This window comes from Camelus ferus, chromosome 32 (assembly GCF_009834535.1).
Source record: "Camelus ferus isolate YT-003-E chromosome 32, BCGSAC_Cfer_1.0, whole genome shotgun sequence".
Lineage (NCBI taxonomy): Eukaryota > Metazoa > Chordata > Mammalia > Artiodactyla > Camelidae > Camelus > Camelus ferus.
Window position 1 is genome coordinate 4,637,161 of NC_045727.1, and position 13,076 is coordinate 4,650,236.

At 35.6% G+C, this 13,076-nt stretch overlaps 1 protein-coding gene across 11 annotated transcripts in view; it reads right to left on the reverse strand.

Annotated features, from left to right (window-relative positions):
- HECTD4 (HECT domain E3 ubiquitin protein ligase 4) overlaps nucleotides 1-13,076 on the reverse strand; it is a 165,778-nt gene that overhangs the window by 127,149 nt on the left and 25,553 nt on the right. The window lies entirely within an intron of this gene.

The following is a 13,076-nucleotide window of genomic DNA, read 5'->3' on the forward strand; positions in this document are numbered from 1 at the left end:
AATATTCTAAAAGGATTTGAGTTATAATATAATTAACCCAATATTATATAACATACACACTTAAGTGACTATAATGTTTATTGATTTAGCAGTATCTAAAGCACACTACGCTTTCAGAAATCCATTAGATTACTCAGCACTATCCATTTCAGTGGCCCCTTATGAAAACTAAGAACTGTCCGATATGCTGCTGTTTTTTAAGAATTCTAAAGTTTGAAGGTCATGGCCTAAAGTTATATTATAAAGACATCAGACCTTTGGGTTTTAGTAAGTGAGCTATGGAGGATCTATTCTGGTGCTTATGAATATTAAATAATTTGTCTCAGATCCTCATATCAGTGACAGCTCTTGACAAATAAGATAAAAGACCAAAATGTCATTAGAAAATTAGTATTTTTTTGTCTTTAAAAAGGAAAAACGCTATTTAAGGAAAAGGGAAGGTTCCCATCACCCTTAATCAGAAGGAAGGTTTACTAACTATACTTCGGTGATAATGCTGAAGTCACCCCCATTAAAGGAGCAACATTCAAAGTAACTCATAGTCTTTATATGATTTATCATACATGGCATACACATTTTCAAGCTAAACAACAATCACTCTGAAAAGCTAAGAGAAAGTAGGCAAGATATTCTTTGCCAGCCAAATCTGGCTGTGAGCAAGACTCCAATATTTGACATAAGAACAGTTATAGAGGATCGTATCATTTTAGCCAATTTATTTCCATTTTCCATCTGGGAAAATATGGAACATGTACCTGCCAGCCATGATGCAAAATGTAAAATGCCAATATGCATTTCAAGTAAATGTGGCAGGGAGAATAAGCATATAGAGGCTTTTCATGGGATAGAAAGTATTATATATCGAAATAAGGAAACTAACTAGGCTAATAATTAGCAGAAAAGTCAGGATTGGGGAATGAACTACTGTATTCCCCTAAATGTAAATCTCAATCTCCATCAACCTTGCTGTTCAGAAGAGCAGAGATATAATTCTCTCAAAGGGTCAAGAAAGAAACTAAAAGATGTATTAGCTTCTACTTCTGATAGAAGTAGAAAGATATCTCATTTCTAAGAATTTATCCTAAAGAAAGAGTCCAGAAATAAAAATTCACAGAGATTTTCACTGCAGTCTTATTATAGTGGAAAAAGTGGAAGCAATCTCAAAATCCAGAAGTGTTCAATTAAATTATAACATATCACAGTAGAATATTATGCCATAAATAAAAATAATTAAAATCACACAATAAAAAGCAGTATAAAAATTGTGTATGCCCCATAATTAGGTTATGTAAAGCATATGCATTCAGTTTTGAAATGTCATTAGTATTTGTGACAACAGAAACATGAGGGGTTTTTCACTCTATTAAAAAAATTAAACGTAACAGTGATGACAAGTTAGTTTATGTTGAAGAAAAGCAGTCATATCTAGAGCTAATATTTTACACAAGCAGACACTATCTTTAAATAACTGCTAGTCAAACAAATGGGAACACAATTGATGTATTCAACATTTGGGAGACATATCTGACAAAGATAATCACAAGTACCATAGGAAGTACTTTCCTTAAATCCATTCACTAGTCCCACCTATTCTACTTTGGCAGCAATTTCTCTCAATGTAGGGCTGGTTATACTCCTGGCTAGGAGAGAGAACTGTGGGGTGGGATGGGGGACACTACTGTGGATCCTAGGAACTACCAGTGGACAATAAAACCTTTCATTCTCCAAAAAGAAAGGACATTTAAAACTCAGGATCACTCAAGCTGCAAATAAATGAATTCCTATGCTCCTTAGTATGGAACATTAACCGACTCAATTCATTACACGAACCTGTCAGCATAAAAGGAATTTAAACCTGAATTATTCCAAAGCAGATCAACTGGCCAGACTTGCAACCCTAGTACAAAACTTTTCAGTAGAGGCTACAGAATACCAAAACCCTCTCAAGTGATGGAGTGGATTTTTAAACCCTTCTACAGGTTTTCCTACCATTTTCACATTATGAAGATGGCAATCATGGCCAAATTGAATTGCATATGGCAACTCAGAGAAGATGAGAATGGTTTCAGTGAACCAAGTAGATGAATCATGAATGGAAGGATGGAATTCTATCTCCACTACGAAAGCTGAAATCAAGAGTGGATCACTTATCAATTAAATTAGACTCTGAGGCTGCATGACCTTATCCAGTCTTGGAAATATATATTCAAACTCTCTTTCTACATCACCTATTTTTCAAAAGGGTCTTAACTGATAACCACGATTAAATTTCACACTTTAATTCATGAGTTTTAGCCCCTAAGGCTTGGATCAAAACTATGAATGGACCCTCACGTATCACCAGATTAATCAGCTTTGGCTCAGCCCTATAAAACTTTCTCCAGCACATGATGATTTTTCCCAGATCCCTGTATAACTGCTACTGAGAACAGGATTGTTGGAACTGTGAGGACTCCCACATGTAAGAAATTATCGTTCAAATTCTTTTTGCATGAAAATTCCATCTTGTCCTGGTCCCTGCCCAGTTTTTATCTTTTCTCATTTTCCATGACCAGGGTCCTACTTTTCCATCTCCCTAAACGTGGCCAATGTGGCCTGAACGTCCACACCACTCAGTCTAAACACTACCTATCATTCAGAACTCAGCTCTGCTCCACCACCAACTTTGAAAAACCCTGATTTCTTCTCTCTTCCTCTTTCTCTCTCTCTCTCTCTCCCCCCCTTTCCAGAATAACTTTTTGGTGTTTCCATAGTATCCAGCACATACCTCTATCAGATGGTCAGATATAAACTATAAGGAAAAATGTGTCTGCTGTTTCAATAGGAATGTATCAATGTTTTATTTTTAATAGATGATGTCTATAAAGGAAATGCAGTGAGTGGTATACAGAATGACTTCAAAGTTGATCTGAGGCATGAAATCCAAATCAAAAAATTTCTCCATGTTACAAAATTTTTTTCACCTACACAAAATCTTGACAAAACCAATACAGATCATCTTCCTATGCTTAGTAATCGACAGAATAAAATTCAGAGAAAGATGTAGGAATGAACTCTCGAGATGGTTTGAACGCTGTTACAAATTTTATTATTAGGAGTATTTAAAGAAAAGATATCTATGCAAAGACTAACTTTACCTGTTATTCTTGAATTACATACTTAACGTAAAGACTACTATTGTGTGACATATTCAAATCCTCAGCATAAATATATCTTAGTAAGAAAATCACTGTTGACAATTTAAAAATACAAAAATATAACAAATTAAGGGGGTAGGGTATAGCTCAAGTGGTAGAGCACATGCTTAGCATGCACAAGGTCCTGGGTTCAATCCCCAGTACCTCTTCTAAAAAATAAACCTAATTACCTCCCAACTGCCAAAGTAAAATAATCAAATAATACAATAATAAATAAAATATTATATATAACAAATTAAAGAAGGAAATTATACAGCTCCCAACATGTGTAACACATGCCATTTACTTTAATGGTATTTAAGTCTACCCGCCCTTTCAACTGTGAGCCCTGAAAGGGGGAAACCATGTCTTATTCATACTTGTATCACCAGAGCTTAGCAAAGTGTCTGGCACATAAATGTTTGATAGATTAATGAAGAAGATACATAAATTCCAAGAATAATTCTCTTAGGATGTACATCTGGTTCCCACTGCACATCTAAGTAACCCTCTCTCACTTGGACTAATCATAATTCTGCCTTCTGGAGCAATGGAAAATGATTCTTCCTTTTCCATATAAGAGCTTTCTAATTAGATGAAGAAAATACCTGTGATGGGGGAAGGAACACCAAGACGTGAGTTAGAGCAGTTGTTTTCAACCTGGCTGAACGTCAGAACTGCCTTGAGAGCTTTTAAACAATACTGAGTGGGCTCCACCCTAGTCCAATGAACTCACAATACCTGGGATGGGACCAAGGCTTTTTTTTTTTTAAAAACTCAGGTGAAGGCAATATACAGTCAACATTACAAACCACCCAGTTAGGTGAACCAGGTTCTGGCCCAGCCTCAGCAAATAATTGTCTCCCCTTAGGCATTTTACTTGAATTATCTCAGTCTGTGTTTCTACTATCTATAAAATAAGGGGTTTACACTATTAAGATCAAAGGAAATAATGTACAGGGAGTGCTCTGAAAACCTTGAAACTGCTAAACACTTGTTAAAACATTAAAGATACTTTCTTATTTTGGACCAGATCACAACCAAGAAAGGGAACTTTCCCAGATAAGCCTCTAAGAAGGAAGACCTGACTAGATAAAAGCTGGGAGTGCTGGAGGTGGGGTAGAGGAGGTCTGAATCAAACACATGCTTCATTGGAGCCAATACAGTTTAAAAAATGCTAATGCAATCTTAATACATTAGTAGAATTCCTGTGTCAGAAGCAAGGGAGCTAATAATCCCATTTATATTCTGCAATAGTCAAACTATAACTGGAATATCCTGTTCAAAGTACCTCATTTTAAGCAGTCATTAACAGACTATGTGTCCAAAAGAGGGTGATTTGACTAATCTGGCAATCATGTCACATGAGAAATGGTTAAGGAACTAGGGATGCGTGGCCCTCAAAAGAGATGAGCTGGAAAGGGGAGCTGCTTTCATAAGACTCAAGGGCAGTCATGTGGAAGATGAAGACTTATTCTCTATTGCTTCAGAAGAGGCAGAAACAGAAAGTTACTGGGATGCACGGCCCAACAAAGAACTTCATAATAATGCAAATAGAATTCCTGGATGTATTTACTTTCAAAAGAGAGTCTTGGGATCCAATTACAAACACTGTTTCAAGAGGTCTAGGATATACCCTGGAATCTGCACCTAAAACAGGCTCTCTGGGTGACTCTGGGTAGTCCGTTTTTAAACATAATAATCTTTATAAAAGGTTTATTATAGTATAATACACCCACCATAAAATTCACTAAATTAGAGTATACAGTCCACGCTTGTTTTGGCAACACATACTTTCTTTTAAAAGTATACAATTTAATGGCTTTTAGCATATTCACAGAGTTGCACAATTATTACCATAAATTTAGAACACTTTCATCACCTCCAGAAGAAATTCTGTATCTATTAGCAGTCACTCCCCATTTTCCCCGAAATCTCTCAGCCCTAGGCAAACACTAATCTACTATCTCTACAGATTTAACTATTGTTTACATTTAATAGAAATGGAATTATACTCTAAGAGCTATTTTGTGCCTGCCCTCTCACTTAACATGTTTAAAATTTATCTATGTTGTACCATGTATCAGTGGTTTATGCCTTTTTATTGCTTAATAATATTCCATTTTATGGGTATACCACAACTCATTTATCCATTAATTAGCTAGACAGAGATGAGTTATTTTCACTTTTTGGCTATTACAAACAATACTGTTATGAACATTCAAGAACAAGTTTTTGTATGGACATAAGGGATGAAAACCTAAGAGTGAAACTGCAGAGTCACATGGTAATTCTTTTGACCCTCTGGAGAAACTGTTAAGCTGTTTTCCAAAAGTGGCTGCACATTTTACATTCCTACCAGTAATGTATGAAGATTTCAATTTTTCCACATTATTCTAACACCTGTTATCTGTCTTTTGATTAGAGCCATTCAGGGGAGTGTGAAGTGGTGACTCCTGTGGTTTTGATTTGCGTTTCCCTGAAGGCTAATGATGTTAAGCATCTTTTCATGGGCTAATTGGTCATTTGTATATCTTCTTTGGAAAAACAGTCCATTTTGAGAAACAATGATTTTGCCAAACCAATAAGGACAATAACTTCAATGGACAGAACTACACATCAAATACATTTACCTCCACAAACTTATAATGATATTACAAAGCAAAAAAAGTGAAGGATGTTGGCAAACCAACTCTATTTTGAAAATTAGTTAATATAGGGAAAGATTCAATCATTTATCCTGCCTTTCTCCTATAAACTGTCCACCTAGGTAAGCAACAGTTGATGAAAGAAAACTTCTCTTTATAGAAAAATTCCAGCTAATAAATGAAAGAAAGGCAGACTATCATTATTTTGCAATCTCAATGTAACTAGGTCTAGGCATTGAGCATTAGCAGCTGCAAACATCACACAAAAAGCAGCAGACATTATGTGCCTACTGAAAAATATACACCACCACCCGTGAAGCAGTCTTACCAAAAATAAAGAGGGAAAATGAATATACAGGAAATAGGACAGAAAAAACATGTTAAACTATTCCAAGTGGGTACAATAAGCATCACCTAGACGGTGGGAAACACAACAGGACAATGTATCAACTTTCTTCTACAAATAAATTGTAAGGCAGGAAAAAAAAAAAAGAACATGTAGTTTAAAAAACAATCAGCCAATCTCAATGTGTGCGTCTTATTTAGATCCTGATTCAATTAACCTGTTAAAAATATTAGCACAGTTATAGGACAATTGGAAATTTGAACACTGCCTGCATATTTAATTAGAGAATTATTGTTAATTTTTAAAGATATGAAATATTATTACGGTTTTTGTAATGAGTCCTTATCTTTCAGATACATATTGAAATACATATGGATAAAATGATAGGATGTCACAGATTTACTTCAAAATAATATGGGAATAATATGGGAAAGAGAGAAATAGGTGGTAATACAGCTGAAACAAGATTGGCATGAGTTGAAAATTGTTGAAGTTGCTAATGAGCATATAAGGATTTGTTATGCAATTCTGTCTACTTTAATATTTTTGCAATTTTCCAAATTTTTTATAAGAAAAGAGTTTTTGTTTTTTTTGTTTTTTAAAAAAAGCTTATCAAAACCAAAAGCTTAAGAGGTTGTTAGGGTCCCATCACTGGCCATAATCAAGAAGAAACTGGATGGCCCTTTATTATAGTTCTTGTAATGTAAATGACACACAGGCATTTCTTCTTCAAATGCTAGGATTCTACTAAAATAAGCAGTCTTAAAGAGACCCGGCTAAATCACCTCAATTTGCCACTTAATTTGGCTAACAGAAACTTATTCTTGGGACTCTCAAAACGGTTTACCAACAACTATGAGTAACCCAGTTTCCTCGGTATATAAATATATCTGCTTAAATGCTTCCCTTTAAGGAACACAACAGAAGAAAGAAATTAATCAAATGAGAATATACATTTAAAGAAAAAATTTTAAGCATCAAATACAGTTCTAAGATACAAGTATTGTTAGCATGTGGAACATGTTTATCATCAAACAATATATTTTGTGAGACAAGGGCCTGAAAGGTTTTCTGGAACTGATAACTAATATCTGTTCCCTTAAAACAGATGGACAAATATACCATCTTATTGAGCAGATAGGTTATAGTTAACTGCCCCTTCCCAAAAAATGCTATTTTACCAATCTATGTTTATTTAGCCAAAAAGTCTTAATGTGGGATAGAGTAAAAACAGAAACAAACCAAACAGAAACTAAAGAGCATGCCAATTCATGTAATGAGTACCAAAGAGTCACTGGATTATTTTCAAGAGAAGAAAGAGTGTATGCAGAAGATATTAATTTTAGTGGTTAGGAGATGAGGCAAGAGAAATAATAGGTATAATACAGTATCTACAGCATATTTATTAATTTAACCAAGCCCCTCACCTTCATTATTAACAGTATTCAATATCAACATTTTTACCTTCTTATTAGTGTACTCATCTGTTTTTGCATTCTGAACTATATTTTTAAAGTTTACACTAAAGTTCATAGAACTGCTTAGAAAAATCTCCTATTGGTAAAATGCAAAAGTACCAAAATGCTTAGAAGAACGTGAAACAACAGGAATTCTTACACACTTCTGGTGGAAATATAAATTGGTACAAACAGCTTAGAAAACAATTGGCACTGTCCAGTTAAAATGAAAATGCATTGTCTTAGTTCCCCGTGGCTGCTATAACAAATCACCATACACTTAGTGGCTTAAAACAACAGATATTTCTTTTCTCACAGTTCTGGAGGCCAGAGTCTAAAATGAGCCTCCCTGGGCCAAATTCAAGGTGCTGGCAGGGCCGCACTGCCTCCGGAGGCTCTAGGAGACGACTCATTTCTTGGCTCTTCCACTTTTTGGTGGCTGCTGGTATTCCTGGGCTGTAGGCACAACACTTCGGTCTCTGCCTCTGTGATCACACGGCCTTCTCCTCTTATACTCCGTGTAATCTCCCTCTGCCTCTCCTCTATTAAGGACACTTGTGATTGCATTTAGGGCCCACCTGATAATCTAAGATAATCTCCCTAGCTCAAGATCCTTAACTTAATCACATCTGCAAAGAGCCTCTTTCCATATAAGGTAACATTCACAGGTTCTAGGGATCAGGACCAGTATCTCTGGAAGCCATCCTTCAGCCTACTCCATGCATACAGCCTACGCTACAGCAATTCATCCCTAGGTAACTCCCTGCAGAGGCGCCTGCACATGAACACCAGATGACAAGCACAAGAATATTCACAGCAGCATCGTTTATAATAACAACAAAACTGGAAACAACTCAAACATCCATTAACAGAATGGATACTCTGTGATGTAGTCATATAATTACAGAGCAGTGAAAACAAAAAAGTACTGCTACACACATCGACATGGAAGAATCATATAACGCACGTGGAGCGGGAAAAAAACCAAGTCACAAAAAAATATATATGGCATACTACATTTATACAGTAAGGTCTTCAAACACACAAAACTGAGCTCTGTAATGTTTAGAGCTGTGTGCAAAATATGATAAAACAATGAAGAAAAGCAAAGAAAAATAAACAAAATTCAGGATAGTGGTTTCCTATGTGGGAGAGAGGGACAGTTGGACGGTAGAGCATGCAGAGAGCTTTAAAGGTATTGGTAAGGGCCCATTTCTTAACTGGGTTGTGGAGTAACAGAATATATATATATATATATATTTTTAATTTAAATATTCAAAAATTCTACCCCAAATGTATATACCTTACATATATACCTTTGAATTTATAATGTATTTAATAATAATAAATGTTGTAATTCCCACTGATTATTCTAGCCCTGAAAAGTGGATTAAGATCATTCTCCCCACTACTGATAAGCACTTAGTTGTTTCTCTACAGATCCCAGTATAAGGTGTGAACAGCCCAAGCGCTTCACATTTTTAGGAAGAGTGTGAGCTGATGGCACGAGCTAAGCTCTGGGTGATGCTGTGGTTGGCTCTGTCTCCTGAAGGAGCTGCTGGTTGTCTAGGGAGACTAACGCCTGGCGCAGAGACTCCTAATGCCTCCCAGGGGACATTTGGCAATGCCTAGAAATATTTTTGGTTGTCATAACACAAATAGAAGGTGCTACTGGCATCTAGTGGGTAGAGGCCAGGGACGCTGCTTAACATCCTACAACGTAAGGGAAGCCCCCACCACGAGGAATCACCTGGCCAAGGTTGGAAACTCCTGCTTTTTAGTAACCACTTGATTGAGTGCACACAATAAGCCTACCTAACTACTGCCACCTGCCGTTAAGTGTGAAGAAGCAACCTCCCATTGTAGAAAGTTCCGGTCTGCGAAATTTGGCAGTCCTCAGAATTGTGCACAAGAGAGATTCTAATCATATACTCAATGAAAATACAAGGTTTATAGATAATTATTATTTCCAAAGGGATTCTGATAGACTGTAACCTCCTCAAGGGGGCAGACTTAAGATTCGTTCATCATTTTATCTTCTGCACTACAATCTTGGCATGTTTTAAATTGTTTCTCCTTAAATAAGGCACAGAGCACAGCACCTGGCATGTAGTAAGCACTCGGTAACATTAGTTAAAATTATTTTCAAGGGGGGTGTATAGCTCAAGGGGTAGAGCGCATGTTTAGCATGATAAGGTCCTGGGTTCAATTCCCAGTACTTCCTTCAAAAATAACCTTAATTGCCTCCCCCTTGCCAAAATAAAATAATTAAATAATGCAATAATAAATAAATATAAAAATATTAAATTAAAAATTATTTTTTAAAATATTATTTTCAAAGTCAGTCAGTATAGCTTACAGCTTTTTGTCTGGTTTTGTTCCCTAATGTATCCCAAGCACCAGAGAACCTGGCACATACCAGAGGCTCAATAAATATTTACTGAATGAGCAAATGCTCATAAAAATGCTACCTGACAGTGAACATGCATGACCCCAAAGAAAACAAAACAAAACAACAGAAAGCAAAAGACACAATGAGGCACCATTTGCAAACAGTCTCCCAGGTCAGCACTTCTAATGGGACTCCTGACCTCATCTTCCTCTAGTCAGCAAGAACAAAAAAGCTGAAATCAGTATCATCCGGACTTTGTCGCTTATAAGATCAAAGACCTGTGGCCTGTAATTGTTAGGCAAGGACACAAACAGGCACCCAGCGACTACTCACTAAAAATTACTGATGACCACGGCTGACCACTAAGTACCTCTAAGAAACACAAAAAATGCTTCATCTTTTATGCCACTGCATCTTGCCCTTCTCACCAATTCCTACTCACAGCTGTGCCTGACTAATTAAAACTGCCCAAAAACCTCGTCTATCACTTTACTGGTTATTTCTTCTACTAAATCAAAAGATTCCACTTTAGAATTCAAGTCCATCTGTCTCCCTCAGTCTGCAAAGAACAAATGTTCAGAAAAACTAACCAACTAGCTAAAATTAAATGTACCTTTTGTAGCTAAGACTTAATATGTTGTTGGGGGCAGGGAGGAAGGCATCTAAGGATAAACCACTAAAAAGAAGATAACACAAAGCTTAACCCTATTAGATACTTAGATATTCAACTCTTAGCAAATCAGAGACAAATCCAGAAACTCTTGGCTAAAACGGGTTTACATCTAAGGGCAACTTTCTGGTGAAATTAACACATGTCAAACATTGCTCACCCAAAATAATTATATAGGGCTATCAACCCCAAAGGTTTGCTCATCCATTTTCCTCTCATCTGGACATTAGAAAACCTAAATTGGCTCATAATCCATAGCTTCACTTTGATATCTGAAATATGGATGATTTATTGGTGAGCTACAGGCCCTGTCCCATGATCAGGAAAACACTAAAAAATCCACTTTTTATGACCTTTATCTGGAATCTGTAATTTCACATTTCTAACAGTTTTATAAATTATTACAGCAAAATACATAAAATTCTCGGTACAACTTTTACTATCATAACTTCTGAATTATAAAGTCCTTGCCTAGAAATGATACACAATGATCACAAGAAAAAGACCTAGTGCATTACGGATTTCAACAGCCAGAAGTTGCTTCTGTGAGATTTTGGATGGATTAATTTTTACTGCCAAAGCCAAATATATCAAATTATATCATGTTATGCCTATGTTCTGAAATGTCACAAAATATCTAAAGTTCAATTTCTCTTTCCAACATGATTTTTTTTAATCAAAGGGATCTTTTCTTTAGTAAGCAATGTAGCAGACAACAAGATGAAGCATAAAAAATCTTACATGTTGGAGATTTATTTCAAAAACACTATAATTTACCACATCAATGTACATTTAACTTACTACACTCTGTACTACCCAGGGGTTACTGATCAAATGAAAAATAAGGCTCTTTCTTTTTTGTCAAAATCATATAACTGCAATTCTAGAATTTCACTATAACTCTTAAAACTACAGACAAAAATCACTTCCAAAGATGTCAATTTTTCTTATTGCATGGGAAATGTGTATACCAAATATGACAGAAAATAAATTTCCACCAACTAGGCTTAAAAATATTTTTGTTACATAGATTTGTTGTAAATAGGTTCAACTAGCATGATATCCCAGAGCATATAGGTGATACTGACTAGTGATACTGACAGTCTCACAAAACTATGCTTCACATTTTTTAATAATACTGCTATTTCAACAAATACTACTGAATTCTATTTATAGGTAAATAAGTAAATAGCTAAATAAATAAATCAGCATTCTTCAAATTCAATTCAGCAAACTTTATTTCTGACATGGTTTCTGATGTACCAAGTATTGATAAGCACTGGCAGGATTCAAAATATTTGGAGGTACAAAGACACTGAACATTGTATTAGAGAAAAACTGGCATCTAAAATGCCTATCAACAGGAGGAGGGCTAAATAATTTGTGAGGAAGTTTAAAAGAATGAGGCTTGGGCAATTCATACAAATAAATAAGTAATATAATATAATATAATTATATATAATTCACATATGTGAATTCTATTAAAATAATTATAATCCACACATTCATATAGACACAATACACATATAATTACATATAATTCATAATATAGTCCATATTCACATATATAAATCATGTACACACGTACATGAATCAAGCTGTAACATACACTAAGTAGAAGAAAACAAAACTGCCAAAACATGCCTATAACATTTACTGAGGTGACAAAAAAAAGCCAATACTACATATCTCCTATAGTAGCATCTTCAGGCTCTGTGAGAAACAAGCTAAGAGTTGAGATGAACACGCCTGAAGGAGGCCAACTATCGTAGGGGGACAATGAAACGGGATTTGAATAGGGCTGAATGTGAATCCTAAGTACCTCTGCAAAGAACTCCCGGGGCAAGTATGTAGATCACTTAAATTTTTGTAATAAATTTAGATTTCCATTTACTTAGAACTGTCACTCCTGGGAAAACTTAAATTTTTAACTCCAAAGCATTTCTAACTCTTAAAGGCTTTAAGGAGAAAAATCAACAACTACGGAACTATCCTACAATTGTCCTGTTTTAGTGAAAAAACAACTAAAGTCGCAAACTAAAACCAGTGTTATAAGCGGTCCTATGATTTCTGAACCAACTTAAGTTAAGCATAAAGAACATGGCCTGGTGAATAGCCACACTGTAAGAAACTAAGTAAGGCAGCAAGGTCTCAGTCCAAAATACAAATTCCAAAACTAGCTTAACTCAGAGTTCATAAAAAGCTCAACATAGCAGAGGCACGTAGGTACTAACAGGGAGGAAGGGAGACTGGAAACAAAAATGGCAGTAGGTCTCTGGACCATCTTGAGTTTTTCCTCTTGCATATAAAATTCTTGGATTAAGAAAAAAATCATGAACAATGAAACAATACAAAAACAAGAAACAAGACTCTAAACCCTATCTATG